The following is a 26489-nucleotide window of genomic DNA, read 5'->3' on the forward strand; positions in this document are numbered from 1 at the left end:
TGTGACTAAGATAAGCGACCCAAGTGGCCAACACAAACACCTGGCCCATCTAGGAGTGGCACTGCAGTGTCACGCAGGATGGCCCTTCCAAAAACTACTCCCCAAACAGCACATGACGCAAAGAAAAATGAAAGAAAAAAGAGGTGCAAGATGGAATTGTCCTTGGGCCCTCCCACCCACCCTTATGTTGTATAAACAGGACATGCACACTTTAACCAACCCATCATTTCAGTGACAGGGTCTGCCACACGACTGTGACTGAAATGACGGGTTGGTTTGGACCCCCACCAAAAAAGAAGCAATTAATCTCTCCTTGCACAAACTGGCTCTACAGAGGCAAGATGTCCACCTCATCATCATCCTCCGATATATCACCGTGTACATCCCCCTCCTCACAGATTATCAATTCGTCCCCACTGGAATCCATCATCTCAGCTCCCTGTGTACTTTGTGGAGGCAATTGCTGCTGGTCAATGTCTCCACGGAGGAATTGATTATAATTCATTTTAATGAACATCATCTTCTCCACATTTTCTGGATGTAACCTCGTACGCCGATTGCTGACAAGGTGAGCGGCGGCACTAAACACTCTTTCGGAGTACACACTTGTGGGAGGGCAACTTAGGTAGAATAAAGCCAGTTTGTGCAAGGGCCTCCAAATTGCCTCTTTTTCCTGCCAGTATAAGTACGGACTGTCTGACGTGCCTACTTGGATGCGGTCACTCATATAATCCTCCACCATGCTTTCAATGGGGAGAGAATCATATGCAGTGACAGTAGACGACATGTCCGTAATCGTTGTCAGGTCCTTCAGTCCGGACCAGATGTCAGCATCAGCAGTCGCTCCAGACTGCCCTGCATCACCGACAGCGGGTGGGCTCGGAATTCTGAGCCTTTTCCTCGCACCCCCAGTTGCGGGAGAATGTGAAGGAGGAGATGTTGACAGGTCGCGTTCCGCTTGACTTGACAATTTTGTCACCAGCAGTTCTTTGAACCCCAGCAGACTTGTGTCTGCCGGAAAGAGAGATCCAAGGTAGGTTTTAAATCTAGGATCGAGCACGGTGGCCAAAATGTAGTGCTCTGATTTCAACAGATTGACCACCCGTGAATCCTTGTTAAGCTAATTAAGGGCTCCATTCACAAGTCCCACATGCCTAGCGGAATCGCTCTGTGTTAGCTCCTCCTTCAATGTCTCCAGCTTCTTCTGCAAAAGCCTGATGAGGGGAATGACCTGACTCAGGCTGGCAGTGTCTGAACTGACTTCACGTGTGGCAAGTTCAAAAGGTTGCAGAACCTTGCACAACGTTGAAATCATTCTCCACTGCGCTTCAGACAGGTGCATTCCACCTCCTATATCGTGCTCAGTTGTATAGGCTTGAATGGCCTTTTGCTGCTCCTCCAACCTCTGAAGCATATAGAGGGTTGAATTCCACCTCGTTCCCACTTCTTGCTTCAGATGATGGCAGGGCAGGTTCAGGCGTTTTTGGTGGTGCTCCAGTCTTCTGTACGTGGTGCCTGTACGCCGAAAGTGTCCCGCAATTCTTCTGGCCACCGACAGCATCTCTTGCACGCCCCTCTCGTTTTTTAAATAATTCTGCACCACCAAATTCAAGGTATGTGCAAAACATGGGACGTGCTGGAATTTGCCCATATTTAATGCACACACAATATTGCTGGCGTTGTCCGATGCCACAAATCCACAGGAGAGTCCAATTGGGGTAAGCCATTCTGCGATGATCTTCCTCAGTTGCCGTAAGAGGTTTTTAGCTGTGTGCGTATTCGGGAAAGCGGTGATACAAAGCGTAGCCTGCCTAGGAAAGAGTTGGCGTTTGCGAGATGCTGCTACTGGTGCCGCCGCTGCTGTTCTTGCGGCGGGAGTCCATACATCTACCCAGTGGGCTGTCACAGTCATATAGTCCTGAGCCTGCCCTGCTCCACTTGTCCACATGTCCGTGGTTAAGTGGACATTGGGTACAACTGCATTTTTTAGGACACTGGTGAGTCTTTTTCTGAGGTCTGTGTACATTTTCGGTATCGCCTGCCTAGAGAAATGGAACCTAGATGGTATTTGGTACCGGGGACACAGTACCTCCAACAAGTCTCTAGTTGGCTCTGCAGTAATGATGGATACCGGAACCACGTTTCTCACCGCCCAGGATGCCAAGGCCTCAGTTATCCGCTTTGCAGCAGGATGACTGCTGTGATATTTCATCTTCCTCGCAAAGGACTGTTGGACAGTCAATTGCTTGGTGGAAGTAGTAAAAGTGGTCTTACGAGTACGACTTCCCCTCTGGGATGACCATCGACTCCCAGCAGCAACAACAGCAGCGCCAGCAGCAGTAGGCGTTACACGCAAGGATGCATCGGAGGAATCCCAGGCAGGAGAGGACTCGTCAGAATTGCCAGTGACATGGCCTGCAGGACTATTGGCATTCCTGGGGAAGGAGGAAATTGACACTGAGGGAGTTGGTGGGGTGGTTTGCGTGAGCTTGGTTACAAGAGGAAGGGATTTACTGGTCAGTGGACTGCTTCCGCTGTCGCCCAAAGTTTTTGAACTTGTCACTGACTTATGATGAATGCGCTGCAGGTGACGTATAAGGGAGGATGTTCCGAGGTGGTTAACGTCCTTACCCCTACTTATTACAGCTTGACAAAGGCAACACACGGCTTGACAAATGTTGTCCGCATTTCTGTTGAAATACTTCCACACCGAAGAGCTGATTGTTTTGGTATTTTCACCAGGCATGTCAATGTCCCTATTCCTCCCACGGACAACAGGTGTCTCCCCGGGTGCCTGACTTAAACAAACCACCTCACCATCAGAATCCTCCTGGTCAATTTCCTCCCCAGCGCCAGCAACACCCATATCCTCCTCATCCTGGTGTACTTCAACACTGACATCTTCAATCTGACTATCAGGAACTGGACTGCGGGTGCTCCTTCCAGCACTTGCAGGGGGCGTGCAAATGGTGGAAGGCGCATGCTCTTCACGTCCAGTGTTGGGAAGGTCAGGCATCGCAAACGACACAATTGGACTCTCCTTGGGGATTTGTGATTTCGAAGAACGCACAGTTCTTTGCTGTGCTTTTGCCAGCTTGAGTCTTTTCATTTTTCTAGCGAGAGGCTGAGTGCTTCCATCCTCATGTGAAGCTGAACCACTAGCCATGAACATAGGCCAGGGCCTCAGCCGTTCCTTGCCACTCCGTGTGGTAAATGGCATATTGGCAAGTTTACGCTTCTCCTCTGACATTTTTATTTTAGATTTTTGAGTCCTTTTTTTACTGATATTTGGTGTTTTGGATTTTACATGCTCTGTACTATGACATTGGGCATCGGCCTTGGCAGACGACGTTGCTGGCATTTCATCGTCTCGGCCATGACTAGTGGCAGCAGCTTCAGCACGAGGTGGAAGTCGATCTTGATCTTTCCCTATTTTTGGAACCTCAACATTTTTGTTCTCCATATTTTAATAGGCACAACTAAAAGGCACCTCAGGTAAACAATGGAGATGGATGGATACTAGTATACTTATGGATGGACGAGCGACTGCCGACACAGAGGTAGCTACAGCCGTGGACTACCGTACTGCGTCTGCTGCTAATATAGACTGGATGATAATGATATAAAAAATATATATATATCACTACTGCAGCCGGACAGGTATATATTATATGTCAAAGTCAGAAAAATATCTCTATGCACGCTACCATATTTGCACCGCACACAGGTCCGTGCTGCGCATGCGTACGCTCTCCCGTACGTGCGCATACTCACAGTCGCGGGCACCCGCAGGCGCATGGTATGCGTATTTACGGTAGAGTTTATGCGATCATAGCGTGCGACTCAATCATTACATATTTTCACTAATAATGTATTTTGTAGATCATGGTCCCTTTGATAGATTCTGAAAGTTTGGTTAATATAGAATGTTCATGAACAGAGGAATCCCTCTTTGTTTAATACGAAGGGTCAGATAGGAGTAATACAGTGGTGTTTAGTATCCATCGGAAGAATATTTAATTAGAAATATTCCGGTGTTGGTTTGGAGCAGATCAATCGCTCGTGCGAATAGTTATGGACATAAGAAGTTTATGAACATTTACTTTATTTGCACTTTATTACCCATGCGGCGGGAAACTCAGTTTCCCTCCCACCTGAGCAGTTGGAAATAGTCACAACCCACCTGTATGAATCAACCTATGACCTTTTGTTATAATGCGAAGCCGAATTCCTGTGTCCAATGAACAATGAGATTGTAGGGACCATTGAATTGTATTGTGTGTGGAGCATAAATAGCAGGCCGACCATATCCAACTGCACTCTCTTCAACGGTTCTCATTGCTGATAATCGGGAGCTGGATATCGAGGCGCATGCGATCGTTCCCCTTGTGCGTAAGTTTTCTCCGTAATCATATTGTCTTACTGTGAGCCATTTCTCTCTCTCTCTCTCCCTCTCTTCTCTTTCTCTCGTATTTTCCCTTGATTAGACTTGAATTGTATTGTATTGTATTTCCTGTGTAGTTATCTGGTTAGTTGGTTTATGTTATACTGTAGTGTATGCTTTGTACTGTGATTCTTTTTGCAAGTAATAGTCATAATACATATAATAGGTTTCGGACCCTAAGCCAGGTATCTGTGTATTCCTTATAGTGTTAAGTATTCTCTGAGCGTCGGTGACGCTCAAGCAGCTTTGTAGGTAATCAGGTTACACAAGGTTGCACTTACACTTTGTCTCTACACTAAGGTTTACTGTGTATTTCATTGTTAGAGGTATAGATATAAAGGTTTAACGTTGTGAGCGTCTGCATCGCTGGTGATCTCCTCGTGGTCCCGAGCGCCGCTACGCTATAGCGAATCATTACGATAGTCAACAGCCAATAACGTGTCTGCCTGTGATCTCTTGTCCGTGAGTGAACGTGACGCTTGAGCGTCTAGATCACGGCTAAGCGGTCGATACGCAACTAGCGTACCCTTACGGTACTTCTTACGTAGCTAGCGTACAGTGTTCTTAGACCTCATAAAGGGTTATATACACGATAAATATTTAGCTTTATCAATTGGCGGCTCGTCCTGTCCTTCACATATCTGCACTAGGTAGATCAGCAGACATTATCCCTCAGCAAAGGGCGGGAGGTTGTCTCGTAGTGCTGACGGGATAAGCGTCTGCTTCACTTAGACAAAAGAGTGCTGAAGGAATCCGGGATCCGGAGGTAAGAACAAAACGCTAGTGTCTTTTAAAACTGTATTTTTCTGTCTTGCGTACACACGCACGCACACATATATATCTGCATTTCTTTTCTTTTTCATTTTCGTATACCACTCTCCTGTCTGCCAGTTTTATAGTCAATAGAAGTGCTAAAAAAAGATTTGCCGTTATTTCATAGTTTAAGAGTAAAGGTAATATAGTTAAAAGATAGACAAACACACAGTTTTGCCTGGGAGATAAGGCGAAGTCAGTGTGTTGTGTGGTAGATGACCAGGGATCATCTACATTGATAAAAATATAAATTGTGTTACGGTGGATCTTTGCTTTGCGTACACGTGTCCCTAACAAAAGACTTGTGTACGCAATCCAAAGGCGGACGCACGCAGCGTACATTACGCAACGGAGCGTCCGGTTACGCCCACGTAGCTCAAGTCACGATAAGTTGATTTTTAACGCAACGCGATAAGTAACGCAAAGCGGTAAATAGCGCCACAGGCGATAAATAACGCAAGTCTATTTTTGGAAATCCAAAATTTAAATTAACAGATCCTGCTCCTAATTGGTAACACAGCTGGGCTAAAGAAAAATTTCTGCGCAGAAATAGAAATAGAAGCAAAAGTGTACATGTGATGAGTGAGTGTTTTTGTATTACTTAAGTTTATATAACTTAAAGGTTGAACCACAAGAAAAGTCGAGTACTCGTGAGGTACACGCGTGTAAGTGACGTGCACGGTGGCTAGGGAGGCATCCTTGGTTAAACATAATATTTGAGCATTAGAGTATAGCGGACCAGTATAGAACAAGACCAGGAGGTCGTACAGAACAAGACCAGGAGGTCATAACAGACCAGGAGGTCCAGGTACAGTAAACAGGGAAGTCCGCTATACAGTTCAGAGGCACAACACCGAGAAGGGTTGGTGCAAGACCCATATAGGCCGTACAAGCTCTGGCTGAAGGAATTCGCAGTCGTAAGTTTCGATTCCATTGGTCTTTCCGTACACAAGCTTAGTTGTTTGTGTACTGAACGACTGGACCGCACGTAATTGTGTACAGTAGTTAGTAATCTGACCTAGTACCTTTAGAGTAAAGGGGTCACAAACGCTATTTGTACATTCTGACGTGATTTGTGTAATTTTTTATTTTTCAAGAAGGGAAGTTCGCTGGTCACTCAGGAACTATCTGACAAACCTCACCTTTACTGGAAAGAGTAAGTGTTCTGCGGATAACCCTCACATGTTCCAGTAAACAACGGTTTTTATAGGTGCCCTGGGTCGAGTACGCCAGCACCATATCGGTGTGATCAGGTCGTATTGGTCGGCGTGGGCGAGTGAGTGGGGTACTCGGTAAACCGCCACCGTCGGCCTATTGTGAACAATCTGGTTTTCTGTAAGGGTTCGCTGAAGACCTTGATATAGAGATCAGAGGTAGAGCAAGCAACGCCTGCAGAGTTATGGGGGCCAGTTGTTCAGGTAGGGGGCGATCAACCTCGGTTCGGGTTGATTCAGTGGTCCGACCAATTTGGTCGGCCAGGTATATCATGTGTGAGAAATATGGAAGTCACACAGAGGTTTTATGTGATGAATGGGAGAGAATGACGGTACAAGACCGGGAGAAATTCCCAAGAATAGGTAGCTTCAGCCCAGAGGTGTTACAAAATTTAAGGAGGAGGATATGTCTCATAAAATCAACAAAGAGACGAGTTCAGCATTATGATTATTTACAGTTGTGGCAACAGGAAGGTGAGATACAGAGAGGTTTGGCTCAGGCGGCAGGATCTGGCTCTAACAGAAAACTAATTGCCACGGCCCCGCCGCCACCATATATATCAGGAGAGAAGTTGATTACGGAGAAAGACGCACTAAGGGGTAACACAAAATCACTTAGTAACGGTGTAAATGTTAATGATAATGTTAACCCATTAACCCATGCAAGTATTAACCCGTGCAAGTTGTACCCTGTTTTGAACTTTCCTCAGGAGTGTGATCAAGAGGACGAAGCGACAACGATTTCAGCGCTCTCTCTAGCAGCCACCATAGCAGAGACCACAGTAGGCACAGCAACACCCACGAGATTAGTAAAGGCCCCTAGCGGAGGGATAGGTGAGGTCGTATCAACTGGTAAGTACGGCACCATGCATTATGCTGAGACTATTTCACCACAAGCTGTAGAATCTACACAGAATGAGGTTGTTAGAATTACTCCTGTTAGGGTAATAGCAGTTCCCAATGGGAAAACAGATGTATCAGGAGCCACTCCCATAAGGAACATTGCCATGTACAGCCCATTTTCCCGAATGGAATTAAGGACCATAGTGTCTGAATTCCCTGACCCTAGAAAAGATTTAGTTGCCAGCCAAAAATACATCACAGACTTAGGAAACACTTTAGAGCCCAATAATAAAGATTGGCAGATATTGCTAAAAGCTTGTTTACCCTCCAATGTCGACTCAGCTCAATTTTTAGCTGATTGTGGACTAGATCTGGATGTACCTCTTACAGATGTGTACAACAAAGATAACGTAAGAAGGATAAACTTACAGTTAAAGGAGCAATTCCCAGCAGTTGTTAAATGGAACAAAATATTTTCCATTAAACAAAAAGAGTCAGAAACAGCTGCAGAATATTTTCACCGGGCACTATTAGAAATGGCAAAGTACACTGGTATAGAGGACATTAGGACAAATCCAAACCATCGAGAAATAGCAGTGTCTGTACTAATGGATGGTTTGAAGGAAACATTAAAGGCAAGGGTACAGACCACGCAACCATGTTGGCGAGGTCTGTCAGTGTCCACTTTGAGAGAGGCTGCTATTGATCACGACCGAAACATCACCAGACACAGGGAGTCGCAGAGTGATAAGCTAATGTCAGTAAGTATACAGGCTCTGACCACAAAGCAGCCTACGTATGTACCATCCAACCCTGTGGGTAAGTCAACTATGATAACATGTTATTCTTGTCAAAGACAGGGGCACTATGCACGAGACTGTAGAGCGAAAAATTCGCAAAGATCATACCAACCCCCTAGACAACGACACGACACACGACATTGGGAGCAAGGTCCGCAGAAACTGAGTTATGAGCCACATACAGGGGAAACAAAAAGATATCCCCCAAACAGAGACTGGCATGCCTCTGGTAGTTCCCAACTATCTCCCTCACAAGTAGTTGCTGCCAGCGGGATTCAGGGAGGTCACCATACCCAATAGGGGTGTGGCCATACCTGTAATCTGCAGCCAGTAAAATTAATTGCCAATCTTGGAAGTGAACCCGAGATCGCAATTAATGTAGCTGGTAAAACTTTAAACTTTCTTGTAGACACAGGGGCGGCCAAGTCAGTGATAAATTCGACAGTGGGCATGAGAACCACTGGTAGGACAATTCCAGCCATGGGAGTAACAGGAGTAGTCCAGCACTACCCTGTTAGCAAACCAGCCGAGATTACAATAGGGCCTTTGCATACCAAGCATTCCTTTTTGCTGGCTGCATCGGCACCAACCAATCTCCTGGGAAGAGATTTACTGTGTAAAATGGGGTGCGTCATTTATTGTACTCCTGAAGGTGTATTCTTGGACATACCTGAGAAACACGCTCAGGAAGTGCGAGACATGTTAGACTCCCCATCAAAATTAATGTCACATACCATTATGACAAATAGGAATCCATCCCAAGTAGAAGAGATGACATCTCAGATACCAGAGTCACTTTGGACAAAAGACGGACAGGACACTGGATTAATGGCAAACGTAGCTCCAGTAGTTGTACAAGTAAAAGATGGTAGGATAGCTCCAAAAATCCCACAATATCCTCTGAAGCCAGAGGTGGAGTTAGGAGTTTACCCAGTAATAGAGCGCTTGCTACAACAGGGCATTCTGGTAAGAACGTCCAGCACTGCCAATAGTCCCATCTTCCCTGTTAAGAAGAGTGGGGGGAGGGGTTACAGGCTAGTGCAGGATCTAAGGGGGATTAACAAAATAGTTGAGAGTCAGTTCCCCGTAGTGCCAAATCCAGCTGTCATCCTAATGCAAATCCCTCCCACTGCCAAATTTTTCACTGTTATTGACCTCTGCTCCGCTTTCTTTTCGGTACCTCTGCACCCTGACAGCCAATATTTGTTTGCATTCACATACAGAGGAGTCCAATACACGTGGACTCGATTACCCCAAGGTTTCATAGATAGTCCAAGTATATTTTCTCAGGCTTTGCATGATTGTTTACAGTCTTTTCAACCAGACAGTGGATCAGTATTGATACAGTATGTGGACGATTTATTACTGTGTTCAGATTCACTGGAAGCATCTCTGAAGGATACGAAACAGCTCCTGTTTCATCTTTCAGACACCGGACACAAGGTGTCCAAAGACAAGTTGCAATTATGCCAAACTAAGGTAAAATATTTGGGACACTGTCTAACACAAGGACTGAGACACCTGACCGCTGATAGAATCCAAGCAATTAGAGACATGACCCTGCCACAAACCCAGCAACAGATCAGAACGTTTTTAGGAATGTGTGGGTATTGCCGTAATTGGATCCCAGGGTTTTCCATTTTAGCGTTACCTTTGCAGGAAATGGTCTCCTCAAACAAACCTGATAGGATCTCGCATACAGACGAGTCCGAAACAGCATTTGAGAGACTCAAACAGTGCCTAACGCAGGCACCAGCACTAGGTATGCCAGACTATGGGAAACCCTTTGAACTATACGGAACAGAAAGTGCTGGTTGCGCGGCAGGCGTACTAACCCAAAAACACGGTGATGCCAGCAGGCCAGTTGCATACTACAGCGCTCAGCTAGATACGGTAGCGCGATCCCTCCCCACATGCTTGCGAAGCGTTGCTGCGATAGCATTGCTAGTGACAAAAAGCGAAGATGTCGTGCTAGGCCACAACCTCACAATCCATACGCCACATGCGGTATCAGCCTTATTGAATTCTGCCCAAACCAGACACGTCTCATCAGCGAGGTTTACAAGATGGGAATTGGCACTAATGGCCCCCGTAAACATCACCATAAGGAGATGCAGTGCATTAAATCCTGCAACATATCTCCCAGGTGTGCCTGGTCAGGCACAAAGGGTGGAAGGTGAGAGTGCTGGGGAAGGAGGATTTAATACAAAGGAAGATACACATGATTGTATGGAATATTTGACCCAAAATTTTACCGCAAGGCCTGACATCAGTGACAACCCACTGGAAGATGCAGAACTCACGTTCTACACGGACGGTAGTTGTCACAGACAGTCAGACTCGGGAGACTTGTGTACTGGATACGCAGTCGTAGATGACCAAGACACCATAGAAGCGGAACCGCTAGGCCCACCTCACTCAGCCCAGGTTGCTGAACTGGTCGCCCTAACCAGAGCATGTGAATTGGCTAAGGGTAAGTCAGCCAATATCTACACCGATTCTAGATACGCATTCGGGGTAGTCCATGATTTCGGAGCCCTATGGCGCCTCAGAAATTTCATGACGGCAGCTGGTACACCGGTAGCGCATGCAGCTCACATAAAAAGGCTTCTAACAGCGATACAGGAACCCGACAGAGTGGCTGTTATCAAATGTAAAGCACACACATATAGCCAAGACCCGGTATCACTTGGTAACAGCCGAGCAGACGAAGCTGCTAAGTTAGCAGCTGCTACCCCCATACAGACAGACACCACACAACTGATGGTATTCAATACCATCAACACACAGAAGTTGTGTAAAATGCAAAATTTGTGTTCCACACAGGAAAAGGCAGTCTGGAAGGCAAAGGGATGTGGCCAAGAGTCCTCAGGACTCTGGACGGATGGACATGGTAAACCAGTGGCCCCCAGAGCATATCTTCCATGTCTGGCTGAAGCAGCTCACGGGCTGACTCATCTAGGCAAGGAGGGAATGTGCAAATTGGTAAGAGCCTATTGGTGCGCCCCAGGATTCTCCTCTCATGCGAGTAAAAGAGCAATGTCATGCCTTACCTGTCTGAGAAAGAATATTGGAATGGCAATACCAACAGAACCATCCCATATCCCACCTGCCGGCGGCCCTTTCCAGGTAATACAAATTGACTTCATTCAATTACCCCCTTGTCGGAATTTGAAATATGTACTTGTTTGTATAGATGTTTTCTCGAATTGGGTCGAAGCATTTCCTGCAGCTACAAATACCGCTATGTTTACAGCTAAGAAAATTGTGCAGGAATTTGTATGTAGATATGGTATCCCTAGAATAATCGAAAGCGATAGGGGTACCCATTTTACAGGTGATGTCTTTCAAGGAATGTGTAAGTTGATGGGAATTGATAGCAAGCTGCACACTCCGTACCGTCCACAGGCGAGTGCGAAGGTCGAAAGAGTGAATAGCACTATTAAAAATAAATTGAGTAAAGTGATGGCAGAGACAGGATTGACATGGCCAGAAGCTTTACCCATTGTGTTGTACAGTATCAGAACCACTCCCAGGTCCCCTCTTAATCTGTCCCCCTTTGAAATCTTATTTGGTCGACAACCGCATGTCATGATTAACCCTCAGGATGATTTGAAATGTAACAATGAAGTAACTGTAAAGTACTTGATTAACATGAGTAAACAGTTAAGGAATCAAAATGATAATCTAAAGTTGGTGATTCCTGATCTACCTGATAGTAGTTGTCATGACATTGAACCTGGGGATTATGTAATGATACGAAATTTTCTACGCTCAGGTTGCCTTATTGACAGATGGGAAGGACCATACCAGGTCTTATTGACTAGCACGACAGCATTGAAGGTTGCTGAGAGAGAGACTTGGGTCCATTCATCCCACTGCAAGAAGGTTGCTGATCCAGAGAAGTCCCGTGATAAGGAACAGACGGTAGAGGTTGTATCACTGGAGTGTCTGTTCCAGGAGGACTGAGGCGGCACCTGAGCCTTGAAGACCGAGAGCTGTTGTCAACTCCCCACTCCCTTTTATTGTTTTTCTCCACTTCCCATCCCCTCTCCCTCAAATGTATTTTTCCTCCTTCTCATTCTTCTTCGTCTCCTCCTCAAAGATGGACTTGCCCCAAGAGACTGTGATCCGGATTTTCCTGTTGACCATGATGTTGACCAGAGCAGTCTGTTCCGGCGAGAGTACCATGGAGGTCGATAGAGGTTCTGGAATGGGTTCTGATGATAAAGATGGAGGCGTAGTTTTCCAAGATCAACCTAACCAACAAGCAAAGGCGAGTATCAGAAAACGATCCGATAGCATTGACCATAGAAGAAATTGTGACGGATTGTTAGCTGAAGAAAACTGTATCTGTAGGCTCTGTAACAATGTCATTGAAGATGGGTGCATTAAGAAATGCCAATCCAGTTTTAATATCCATATGGACCGGCATCCATTGAGTGATTATCACTCCTTAGTGGGTAATGTATTAAACAAAACAGATTGTTGGGTATGCTCTCAAGTACCTCAGGGTCATAGCAAATCAGGGCTAGTACCATTTCCTTTAACGATAGGCTAGGTACTTGAGTTAAATGGTGGGAGACCGGTGGACCGGAGGTTTAATATCTCCAGCCCTCCTAGTTTGAAGCTCCACCAATACCACGTGGATAGGTCCCTATTATATTTTAACATCTCCAATTCCAGAAAGCCGGGAAATTGGGAAGTATCATGGAGCGACCACACCATGACCTTTTCACACAGAGCAGATAGAATGCCTACAGATACAGAGCTTGTACGCCACATAGCCAGTAGAGGAAAATCTTTCCGGTATAGATACACCTTAGGAAATAGGATTACTAGAGTTGGAGAAGTGTCACCAGGATACTGTGCACATATCGTACAACCTGATACGTGCATTAAGCAGATGGAAGAGTTAGGGCTAGGAGATTTCACCTGGAAGGTGTGTAATATGGTAATGTCTTTCTCCGTCCCATATGTTCTCCCCGATGATGCATATTTCATATGCGGGAGAAAGGCGTACAAGTGGCTTGCCCCAAACTCTGAAGGATTGTGTTATATTGGAAGAGTATTGCCTGAAGTAATGACTGTAACACATGACAAAATGAAAGACATACACCGTGGTGCCCAAGCTCCTTATACTCACACTCATTACGAGCACCTCGTTAAAAGACAACTGTCAGAAAGGTTAGAGCATCCGGCCTCTGATCTGATCCATGAATCCACCGGGATTCAGGTTCTGGTGGCGTTAGATTTCACTCGCACCGCTCGTGGAGTGATGAATTATAGATACATTTCCGCACTCGCCAATTTGTTAGATAATATCACTGAAATGTATGATGACACGTTTAGATATACTGGAAGAGAACTTCAGGCTTATAAAACAGAACTGGTACAGCATAGAATGGTTCTTAATTACCTCACAGCAGTGACAGGCGGATATTGTGTTACATTAGCAACACAGTACGGCGTGAAGTGTTGCACGTATATCACGAATAGCACCGAGGATCCGGTAGAGGTCATAGACCAAAAGATGGACGATATTCTCCAATTAAAGTGGGAATTTTGTCGAAAACACAATCTCACTCTTGCTGCTGTAGGTAATGAGCTGACTGGTTGGGTGTCATGGTTGAACCCGCGAAATTGGTTCTCCGGTTTGGGAGACTGGGCTCAAGGAGTCATAATGGATGTTGGGAAGTTTCTACTATGTATCTTAGGTGTCGTTATATCGATTGGATTGATATTTAGATGCGGGCAGGCTTTAATGAGGTGCAAACAAAGTACCAGAGTGATGAGTTTGAGGAGTGAGGAAACTGTAATTAACCTGGATTTGATTTACGACCCAACGATAGAAACAATGATGTGATGAAAATGCGATTTCTACGGTCCGTTTCTTTCACCTGTTTTTCTGGTTTTTCTCCAAGATAACAAGACCCCCTTGGACGAGGAAGTTGATGAGACGCTATACAGACAACGGATAGACCAAAGAAGAAGTTTTGACCACTTGAGATATAGACACTTGATGAACTTTGCCATGGATCCCCAGTTTCCCTAGAATTCTTAAAATTACGCTAGCCCAACATTTTTTGTAAATCTAATGGCATCGACAAAGCTTATTGCTCACGCTTAATGAGCAAAACAGCGCAAAGAAGACGACTTTCAACTGATACCGAACAAAACTTCAACTGACAGATGTACATTAACCTGACATAGAATACCACCGCATTTACCGTAATTATGTCTTTTCTTCATTTCTACAACCCTCAGGTAATGACACACATAGTATAGGGAATACAGGCACAGATATCAGCAATCACATATTCCCCCATTCATGTATCATCAACTAAAATGTGCTCCCCATTTTGTTCAAAAAGAGCTCGGTAAAGTTTGACAGCCCATCCACAGACCTGTACCACGGGATAAGAAGGAATTCAAATGTATACTTCGCAATACCTCGAAGCTTGATTTACAACACGTACGGCACGATGATACATGACCCCCCAAACATGGACTCATACACACATGCTTCTGCTATCTCACTAGGTCATACCCTCTTCCCACCTACTCCTCTCTCCTCCCTTACCCAACCATGGAAATGAATTAACCCCTGACATATATTTTTCTCCTTTTGAAATGTTTTCAGGAAGTGGCAGTTATTATTGACTGCCAAAGGGTGGACTGTCAAAGTCAGAAAAATATCTCTATGCACGCTACCATATTTGCACCGCACACAGGTCCGTGCTGCGCATGCGTACGCTCTCCCGTACGTGCGCATACTCACAGTCGCGGGCACCCGCAGGCGCATGGTATGCGTATTTACGGTAGAGTTTATGCGATCATAGCGTGCGACTCAATCATTACATATTTTCACTAATAATGTATTTTGTAGATCATGGTCCCTTTGATAGATTCTGAAAGTTTGGTTAATATAGAATGTTCATGAACAGAGGAATCCCTCTTTGTTTAATACGAAGGGTCAGATAGGAGTAATACAGTGGTGTTTAGTATCCATCGGAAGAATATTTAATTAGAAATATTCCGGTGTTGGTTTGGAGCAGATCAATCGCTCGTGCGAATAGTTATGGACATAAGAAGTTTATGAACATTTACTTTATTTGCACTTTATTACCCATGCGGCGGGAAACTCAGTTTCCCTCCCACCTGAGCAGTTGGAAATAGTCACAGCCCACCTGTATGAATCAACCTATGACCTTTTGTTATAATGCGAAGCCGAATTCCTGTGTCCAATGAACAATGAGATTGTAGGGACCATTGAATTGTATTGTGTGTGGAGCATAAATAGCAGGCCGACCATATCCAACTGCACTCTCTTCAACGGTTCTCATTGCTGATAATCGGGAGCTGGATATCGAGGCGCATGCGATCGTTCCCCTTGTGCGTAAGTTTTCTCCGTAATCATATTGTCTTACTGTGAGCCATTTCTCTCTCTCTCTCTCCCTCTCTTCTCTTTCTCTCGTATTTTCCCTTGATTAGACTTGAATTGTATTGTATTGTATTTCCTGTGTAGTTATCTGGTTAGTTGGTTTATGTTATACTGTAGTGTATGCTTTGTACTGTGATTCTTTTTGCAAGTAATAGTCATAATACATATAATAGGTTTCGGACCCTAAGCCAGGTATCTGTGTATTCCTTATAGTGTTAAGTATTCTCTGAGCGTCGGTGACGCTCAAGCAGCTTTGTAGGTAATCAAGTTACACAAGGTTGCACTTACACTTTGTCTCTACACTAAGGTTTACTGTGTATTTCATTGTTAGAGGTATAGATATAAAGGTTTAACGTTGTGAGCGTCTGCATCGCTGGTGATCTCCTCGTGGTCCCGAGCGCCGCTACGCTATAGCGAATCATTACGATAGTCAACAGCCAATAACGTGTCTGCCTGTGATCTCTTGGCCGTGAGTGAACGTGACGCTTGAGCGTCTAGATCACGGCTAAGCGGTCGATACGCAACTAGCGTACCCTTACGGTACTTCTTACGTAGCTAGCGTACAGTGTTCTTAGACCTCATAAAGGGTTATATACACGATAAATATTTAGCTTTATCATATATAATGACGGACCTGCTGGACACTGTCAGCACTGCAGACTCCTAAAGTAAGCTACTAGTATCAAGAAGATAGAAAAAAAAAAAAACACCACGGGTAGGTGGTATACAATTATGGATGGACGAGCGACTGCCGACACAGAGGTAGCTACAGCCGTGGACTACCGTACTGCGTCTGCTGCTAATATAGACTGGATGATAATGAGATATAAAATATATATATATATCACTACTGCAGCCGGACAGGTATATATTATATAATGACGGACCTGCTGGACACTGTCAGCTCAGCACTGCAGACTCCTAAAGTAAGCTACTAGTAGTATCAAGAAGATAGAAAAAAAAAAAAAAACCACCACAGGTAGGTGGTATACAATTATGGATGGACGAGCGACTGCCGACACAGAGGTAGCTACAGCCGTGGACTACCATACTGCGTCTGCTGCTAATATAGACTGGATGATAATGATATAAAAAAATATATATATATCACTACTGCAGCCGGACAGGTATATATTATATAATGACGGACCTGCTGGACACTGTCAGCTCAGCACTGCAGACTCCTAAAGTAAGCTACTAGTATCAAGAAGATAGAAAGAAAAAAAAACACCACGGGTAGGTGGTATACAATTATGGATGGACGAGCGACTGCCGACACAGAGGTAGCTACAGCCGTGGACTACCGTACTGCGTCTGCTGCTAATATAGACTGGATGATAATGAGATATAAAATATATATATATCACTACTGCAGCCGGACAGGTATATATTATATAATGACGGACCTGCTGGACACTGTCAGCTCAGCACTGCAGACTCCTAAAGTAAGCTACTAGTATCAAGAAGATAAAAAAAAAAAAAACACCACGGGTAGGTGGTATACAATTATGGATGGACGAGCGACTGCCGACACAGAGGTAGCTACAGCCGTGGACTACCGTACTGCGTCTGCTGCTAATATAGACTGGATGATAATGATATAAAAATATATATATATCACTACTGCAGCCGGACAGGTATATATTATATAATGACGGACCTGCTGGACACTGTCAGCTCAGCACTGCAGACTCCTAAAGTAAGCTACTAGTATCAAGAAGATAGAAAAAAAAAAAAACACCACGGGTAGGTGGTATACAATTATGGATGGACGAGCGACTGCCGACACAGAGGTAGCTACAGCCGTGGACTACCGTACTGCGTCTGCTGCAGTGCTAATATAGACTGGATGATAATGATATAAAAAATATATATATATCACTACTGCAGCCGGACAGGTATATATTATATAATGACGGACCTGCTGGACACTGTCAGCAGAATGCGTTTATAGAATAAAAACACCACACGACGAGTGTTTAACTTTTTCAGGCAGACAATCACAATATACTGGTGGTCAGTGGTCACTGGTCAGTCACACTGGCAGTGGCACTCTGGCAGCAAAAGTGTGCACTGTTAAAATATGTACTCCTGCTATAACTGCTCCCCAGTCTCCCCCACAATTAAGCTGTGTGAGCAGTGAGCACTCAGCACAGTCAGATATACAGTATTACATAGATGATGCAGCACACTGAGGCTGAGCACAGATATGGTATGTGACTGTGTCACACTGTGTATCGTTTTTTTACAGGCAGAGAACGGATTAATTAAACTGGTGGTCACTGGTCACACTATCAGCAAGTAGTACTCCTAATATGCTCCCCAAAATTAGTAAATCAAGTGTCTCTACTACTCTCTAGTCTACTCTAAACGGAGAGGACGCCAGCCACGTCCTCTCCCTATCAATCTCAATGCACGTGTGAAAATGGCGGCGACGCGCGGCTCCTTATATAGAATCCGAGTCTCGCGATAGAATCCGAGCCTCGCGAGAATCCGACAGCGGGGTGATGACGTTCGGGCGCGCTCGGGTTAACCGAGCAAGGCGGGAAGATCCGAGTCTGCCTCGGACCCGTGTAAAAAGCGTGAAGTTCGGGGGGGTTCGGTTTCCGAGAAACCGAACCCGCTCATCACTAATTGATACTGGCATATAATTCCACACATTAAAAAATGGAGAACAAAAATGTGGAGGGTAAAATAGGGAAAGATCAAGATCCACTTCCACCTCGTGCTGAAGCTGCTGCCACTAGTCATGGCCGAGACGATGAAATGCCATCAACGCCGTCTGCCAAGGCCGATGCCCAATGTCATAGTAGAGAGCATGTAAAATCCAAAACACAAAAGTTCAGTAAAATGACCCAAAAATCAAAATTAAAAGCGTCTGAGGAGAAGCGTAAACTTGCCAATATGCCATTTACGTCACGGAGTGGCAAGGAACGGCTGAGGCCCTGGCCTATGTTCATGGCTAGTGGTTCAGCTTCACATGAGGATGGAAGCACTCATCCTCTCGCTAGAAAAATGAAAAGACTTAAGCTGGCAAAAGCACAGCAAAGAACTGTGCGTTCTTCTAAATCACAAATCCCCAAGGAGAGTCCAATTGTGTCGGCTGCGATGCCTGACCTTCCCAACACTGGACGGGAAGAGGTGGCGCCTTCCACCATTTGCACGCCCCCTGCAAGTGCTGGAAGGAGCACCCGCAGTCCAGTTCCTGATAGTCAAATTGAAGATGTCACTGTTGAAGTACACCAGGATGAGGATATGGGTGTTGCTGGCGCTGAGGAGGAAATTGACAAGGAGGATTCTGATGGTGAGGTGGTTTGTTTAAGTCAGGCACCCGGGGAGACACCTGTTGTCCGTGGGACGAATATGGCCATTGACATGCCTGGTCAAATTACAAAAAAAAATCACCTCTTCGGTGTGGAATTATTTTAACACAAATGCGGACAACAGGTGTCAAGCTGTGTGTTGCCTTTGTCAAGCTGTAATAAGTAGGGGTAAGGACGTTAACCACCTCGGAACATCCTCCCTTATACGTCACCTGCAGCGCATTCATCAGAAGTCAGTGACAAGTTCAAAAACTTTGGATGACAGCGGAAGCAGTCCACTGACCACTAAATCCCTTCCTCTTGTGACCAAGCTCCTGCAAACCACACCACCAACTCCCTCAGTGTCAATTTCCTCCTTACACAGGAAAGCCAATAGTCCTGCAGGCCATGTCACTGTCAAGTCTGACGAGTCCTCTCCTGCCTGGGATTCCTCCGATGCATCCTTGAGTGGAACACCTACTGCTGCTGGCGCTCTGTTGTTGCTGCTGGGAGTCGATCGTCATCCCAGAGGGGAAGTCGGAAGACCCTTTGTACTACTTCCAGTAAGCAATTGACTGTCCTACAGTCCTTTGCGAGGAAGATGAAATATCACAGCAGTCATCCTGCTGCAAAGCGGATAACTCAGGCCTTGGCAGCCTGGGCGGTGAGAAACGTGTTTCCGTTATCCACCGTTAATTCACAGGCAACTACAGACCTGATTGAGGTACTGTGTCCCCGGTACCAAATACCATCTAGGTTCCATTTCTCTAGGCAGGCGATACCGAAAATGTACACAGACGTCAGAAAAAGACTCACCAGTGTCCTAAAAAATGCAGTTGTACCCAATGTCCACTTAACCACGGACATGTGGACAAGTGGAGCAGGGCAGACTCAGGACTATATGACTGTGACAGCCCACTGGGTAGATGTATTGCATCCCGCAGCAAGAACAGCAGCGGCGGCACCAGTAGCAGCATCTCGCAAACGCCAACTCGTTCCTAGGCAGGCTACGCTTTGTATCACCGCTTTCCAGAAGAGGCACACAGCTGACAACCTCTTACGGAAACTGAGGTACATCATCGCAGAATGGCTTACCCCAAATGGACTCTCCTGGGGATTTGTAACATCGGACAACGCCAGCAATATTGTGCGTGCATTACATCTGGGCAAATTCCAGCACGTCCCATGTTTTGCACATACATTGAATTTGCTGGTGCAGAATTATTTAAAAAACGAGAGGGGCGTGCAAGAGATGCTGTCGGTGGCCAGAAGAATTGCGGGACACTTTCGGCAAACAGTCCTGAACCTGCCCTGCCATCATCTGAAGCAAGAGGTGGTAACGAGGTGGAATTCAACCCTCTATATGCTTCAGAGGATGGAGGAGCAGCAAAAGGCCATTCAAGCCTATGCATCTGCCTACGATATAGGCAAAGGATTGGGAATGCACCTGACTCAAGCGCAGTGGAGAATGATTTAAACGTTGTGCAAGGTTCTGCAACCCTTTGAACTTGCCACACGTGAAGTCAGTTCAGACACTGCCAGCCTGAGTCAGGTCATTCCCCTCATCAGGCTTTTGCAGAAGAAGCTGGAGACATTGAAGGAGGAGCAAAGACAGAGTGATTCCGAAAGGCATGTGGGACTTGTGGATGGAGCCCTTAACTCGCTTAACCAGGATTCACGGGTGGTCAATCTGTTGAAATCAGAACACTACATTTTGGTTACCATGCTCGATACTAGATTTAAAACCTACCTTGTTTCTCTCTTTCCGGCAGACACAAGTCTGCAGAGGTTCAAAGACCTGCTGGTGAGAAAATTGTCAAGTCAAGCGGAATGTGACCCGTCAACAGCTCCTCCACATTCTCCCGCAACTGGGGGTGCGAGGAAAAGGCTAAGAATTCCGAGCCCACCCGCTGGCGGTGATGCAGGGCAGTCTGGAGCGAGTGCTGACATCTGGTCCGGACTGAAGGACCTGCCAACGATTACTGACATGTCGTCTACTGTCACTGCATATGATTCTGTCACCATTGAAAGAATGGTGGAGGATTATGTGAGTGACCGCATCCAAGTAGGCACATCAGACAGTCCGTACGTATACTGGCAGGAAAAAGAGGCAATTTGGAGGCCCTGGCACAAACTGGCTTTATTTAACCTAAGTTGCCCCCCCTCCAGTGTGTACTCCGAAAGAGTGTTTAGTGCAGCCGCTCACCTTGTCAGCAATCGGCGTACGAGGTTACTTCCAGAAAATGTGGAGAAGATGATGTTCATCAAAATGAATTATAATCAATTCCTCCGTGGAGACATTCACCAGCAATTGCCTCCAGAAAGTACACAGGGACCTGAGATGGTGGATTCCAGTGGGGACGAATTAATAATCTGTGAGGAGGGGGATGTACACAGTGAAAAGAGTGAGGAATCGGACAATGAGGAGGAGGTGGACATCTTGCCTCTGTAGAGCCAGTTTGTGCAAGGAGAGATTGATTGCTTCTTTTTTGGTGGGGGCCCAAACCAACCAGTCATTTCAGTCACAGTTGTGTGGCAGACCCTGTCGCTGAAATGATGGGTTTGTTAAAGTGTGCATGTCCTGTTTATACAACATAAGGGTGGGTGGGAGGGCCCAAGGACAATTCCATCTTGCACCTCTTTTTTCTTTCATTTTTCTTTGCATCATGTGCTGTTTGGGGACTATTTTTTTGAAGTGCCATCCTGCCTGACACTGCAGTGCCACACCTAGATGGGCCAGGTGTTTGTGTCGGCCACTTGTGTCGCTTAGCTCAGCCATCCAGCGACCTTGGTGCACCTCTTTTTTTCTTTGCATCATGGGCTGTTTGGGGACTATTTTTTTGAAGTGCCTTCCTGTCTGACACTGCAGTGCGACTCCTAGATGGGCCAGGTGTTTGTGTCGGCCACTTGTGTCGCTTAGCTTAGCCATCCAGCTACCTCATTGCACCTCTTTTTTTCTTTGCATCATGTGCTGTTTGGAGACTATTTTTTTGAAGTGCCATCCTGTCTGACACTGCAGTGCCACTCCTAGATGGGCCAGGTGTTTGTGTCGGCCACTTGGGTCGCTTAGCTTAGTCACACAGCTACCTCATTGCGCCTCTTTTTTTCTTTGCATCATGTGCTGTTTGGGGACTATTTTTTTGAAGTGCCATCCTGTCTGACACTGCAGTGCCACTCCTAGATGGGCCAGGTGTTTGTGTCGGCCACTTGGGTCGCTTAGCTTAGTCATCCAGCGACCTCGGTGCAAATTTTAGGACTAAAAATAATAGTGAGGTGTGAGGTGTTCAGAATAGACTGAAAATGAGTGGAAATTATGGTTATTGAGGTTAATAATACTATGGGATCAAAATGACCCCCAAATTCTATGATTTAAGCTGTTTTTGAGGGGGTTTTGTAAAAAAACACCAGAATCCAAAACACCCGAATCCGACAAAAAAATTTCAGGGAGGTTTTGCCAAAACGCGTCCGAATCAAAAACACGGCCGCGGAACCAAATCCAAAACCAAAACACAAAACCCGAATAAAAGCCGGTGCACATCACTAGTTAGAACGCAGTATAAAATTCATACATGTATTGTGACGCTGTAGGTCGTACCCCAATTTCATACAAGTATTGTGACGCTGTAGGTCGTACCATCAGGGCCGGTTACAGACCAAGAGTAGCACAGGGCGAAAATTTCCTTTGGCGCCCCCCCTTCCCCAAAAAAGAACATCCAGTATCTTGGTTTGAGCAGAAGGATATGTGGTGCAAGCCAGGGTGCAGGTCAGATTGAATCTCTGACCTTTATTCTTTCATTTTTTTTACCCATATTGCATACCTTTTTCTGCATTTTGCATCTTAATTCAGTAATGGTGTACTTAGTACATGGGATTAGTATTTTAACTGACCCCTCTATACACTACACTACATCCCTGACTCTCTATACCCTACACTACATAACTGACCCCTGTATACCCTACTCCACATCACTGCCCTCAGTACTGCCAGATACACATAATGTCCCTAGTAAAGTGCCGGATGCACATAATGCCCCCAGTATAGTGCCATATACACGTAATGCCCCCAGTATAGTACCAGATACATGTAACGCCCCAGTATAGTGCCAGATACATGTTATGCCCCAGTATAGTAGCAGATACACGTTATGCCCCAGTATAGTACAAGATGCCCATAATGCCCCCAGTATAGTGCCAGATACACATAATTCCCCCAGTAAAGTGTCAGATACACATACTGCCCTGGTATAGTGCCAGTTACACATAATTCCCCTCCCCAGTAGTGATCAATGCCCCGGGCCTCCTCCTCCTCTGACGCGCTGCTGCTATGCTGGGTTGGTGCTGGGCTGCCTTGGCTGGACCGCTACCATCCGTGTTTGGGGGCAGGAGAGTGCAGCGGACACCTCTCCTGCCTGAGTCACTGAGTCTGGTCTCCAGAGCCCATTTTAAAAAGTGCTCCAGCTCGTCAGCCAATCAAACCTCACGGTCCAGCAGCCAATCAGGAGCCACAGCTGCTTTACCACAAGCTCTGGTTGGATGATAACCAGCACCACATTTAAAATGAATATGGCACTGGTGGCAGGTGAGAGTGGCCAAGCACAGTCATATTGATGGCGCTGGTGGGGTGACTGCAGCATGCCCTCAGTTTGCAGTGCTCCTGGTCATTTGCCCTGCTTGCCCACCCCTGGATGCACCCCTGCTTACCGCAGAGTAATAGTGATACAAGTTTTGTGATGCTGCAGGCTGTACCCCAATTTTATACAAGTATTGTGACACTGTAGGCTATACCGCAGTATAATTTTCATACAAGTATTGAGATTCTGCAGGCCGTACCCCAATTTCATACAAGTATTGGGACACTGTAGGCCATACAGCCGTTTAATATTCATACAAGTATTCTGACGCTGCAGGTCGTACGCAGTGTAATAGTCATACACGTATTATGATGCTGTAGGTTGTACTGCAGTGTAATATTCATACGAGTATTGTGACACTGTAGGCCATAAAGCAGTGTAATATTCTTACAAGTATTGTGACGCTGCAGGTCATACCACAGTGTAATATTCATACACGTATTATGATGCTGTAGGTTGTACCGCAGTGTAAGATTTATACAAATATTGTGACTCTGTAAGCCATATCGCAGTATAATATTCATACAAGTACAGGTTGAGTATCCCTTATCCAAAATGCTTGGGACCAGAGGTATTTTGGATATCAGATTTTTCCGTATTTTGGAATAATTGCATACCATAATGAGGTATCATGGTGATGGGACCTAAATCTAAGCACAGAATGCATTTATGTTACATATACACCTTATACACACAGCCTGAAGGTCATTGTAGCCAATATTTTTTGTAACTTTGTGCATTAAACAAAGTGTGTGTACATTCACACAATTCATGTATGTTTCAAATACACCTTATACACACAGCCTGAAGGTCATTTAATACAATATTTTTAATAACTTTGTGTATTAAACAAAGTTTGTATACATTGAGCCATCAAAAAACAAAGGTTTCACTGTCTCACTCTCGCTAAAAAAAAGTCCGTATTTTGGAATATTCCGTATTTCGGAATATTTGGATATGGGATACTCAACCTGTATTGTGATTCTGCAGGTCGTACCCCAATTTCATACAAGTATTGGGACACTATAGGTCATACAGCCGTTTAATATTATTCATACACGTATTATGATGCTGTAGGTTGTACCACAGTGTAATATTCATACGAGTATTGTGACACTGTAGGCCATATCGCAGTGTAATATTCTTACAAGTATTGTGACGCTGCAGGTCATACCACAGTGTAATATTCATACTAGTGATATGCACCGAAAATTTTTAAAATTTTGTGTTTGGATTCGGTTCCACGGCCGTGTTTTGGATTCGGACACGTTTTGGCAAAACCTCTCTAAAAAATTTTTGTCGGATTCGGGTGTTTTTTTACAAAAACCCCTCAAAAACAGCTTAAATCATAGAATTTGGGGGTCACTTTGATCCCATAGTATTATTAACCTCAATAACCATAATTTCCACTCATTTTCAGTCTATTCTGAACACCTCACAATATTATTTTTAGTCCTAAAATTTGCACCGAGGTCGCTGGATGGCTAAGCTAAGCGACCCAAGTGGCCGACACAAACACCTGGCCCATCTAGGAGTGGCACTGCAGTGTCAGACAGGATGGCAGATTTAAAAAATAGTCCCCAAACAGCACATGATGCAAAGAAAAAAAGAGGTGCAATGAGGTAGCTGTGTGACTAAGCTAAGCGACCCAAGTGGCCGACACAAACACCTGGCCCATCTAGGAGTGGCACTGCAGTTTTCTAGCGAGAGGATGAGTGCTTCCATCCTCATGTGAATCTGAACCACTAGCCATGAGCATAGGCCAGGGCCTCAGCCGTTCCTTGCCACTCCGTGTCGTAAATGGCATATTGGCAAGTTTACGCTTCTCATCAGACGCTTTTCATTTTGATTTTTGGGTAATTTTACTGAATTTTTATAGTATAGTTGACGACACAGAGGTAGAGCAGTGGACTACTGTACCGTACTGCTACATATATACTGGTGGTCAGCAAAACTCTGCACTGTCCTCCTACTATATACTGCGCACAACTAAAATGCAGCACAGGTATGGATGCATAGTATACTTGACGACACAGGGGTAGAGCAATGGACTACTGTACCGTACTGCTATATATATACTGGTGGTCACAGCAAAATTCTGCACTGTCCTCCTACTATATACTGCGCACAAATAAAATGCAGCACAGGTATGGATACATAGTATGCTTGATGACACAGAGGTAGAGCAATGGACTACTGTACCATACTGCTATATATATATATATATATATATATATATATACTGGTGGTCACAGCAAAATTCTGCACTGTCCTCCTACTATATACTGCGCACAACTAAAATGCAGCACAGGTATGGATGCATAGTATACTTGACGACACAGAGATAGAGCAATGGACTACTGTACCATACTGCTATATATATACTGGTGGTCACAGCAAAATTCTGCACTTTCCTACTATATACTGCGCACAACTAAAATGCAGCACAGGTATGGATGCATAGTATACTTCACGACACAGAGGTAGAGCAATGGACTACTGTACCGTACTGCTATATATATATATATATATATATATACTGGTGGTCACAGCAAAATTCTGCACTTTCCTCCTACTATATACTGCGCACAACTAAAATGCAGCACAGGTATGGATGCATAGTATACTTGACGACACAGAGGTAGAGCAGTGGACTACTGTACCGTACTGCTATATATATACAGGTGGTCACAGCAAAATTCTGCACTGACCTCCTACTATATACTAGTGATGTGCACCGGAAATTTTTCGGGTTTTGTGTTTTGGTTTTGGGTTCGGTTCCGCGGCCGTGTTTTGGGTTCGGACGCGTTTTGGCAAAACCTCACTAAAAATTTTTTGTCGGATTCGGGTGTGTTTTGGATTCAGGTGTTTTTTTCAAAAAACTCTAAAAAACAGCTTAAATCATAGAATTTGGGGGTCATTTTGATCCCATAGTATTATTAACCTCAATAACCATAATTTCCACTCATTTTCAGTCTATTCTGAACATCTCACATCT

The sequence above is a fragment of the Pseudophryne corroboree genome, chromosome 1, assembly GCF_028390025.1.
Source record: "Pseudophryne corroboree isolate aPseCor3 chromosome 1, aPseCor3.hap2, whole genome shotgun sequence".
NCBI lineage: Eukaryota > Metazoa > Chordata > Amphibia > Anura > Myobatrachidae > Pseudophryne > Pseudophryne corroboree.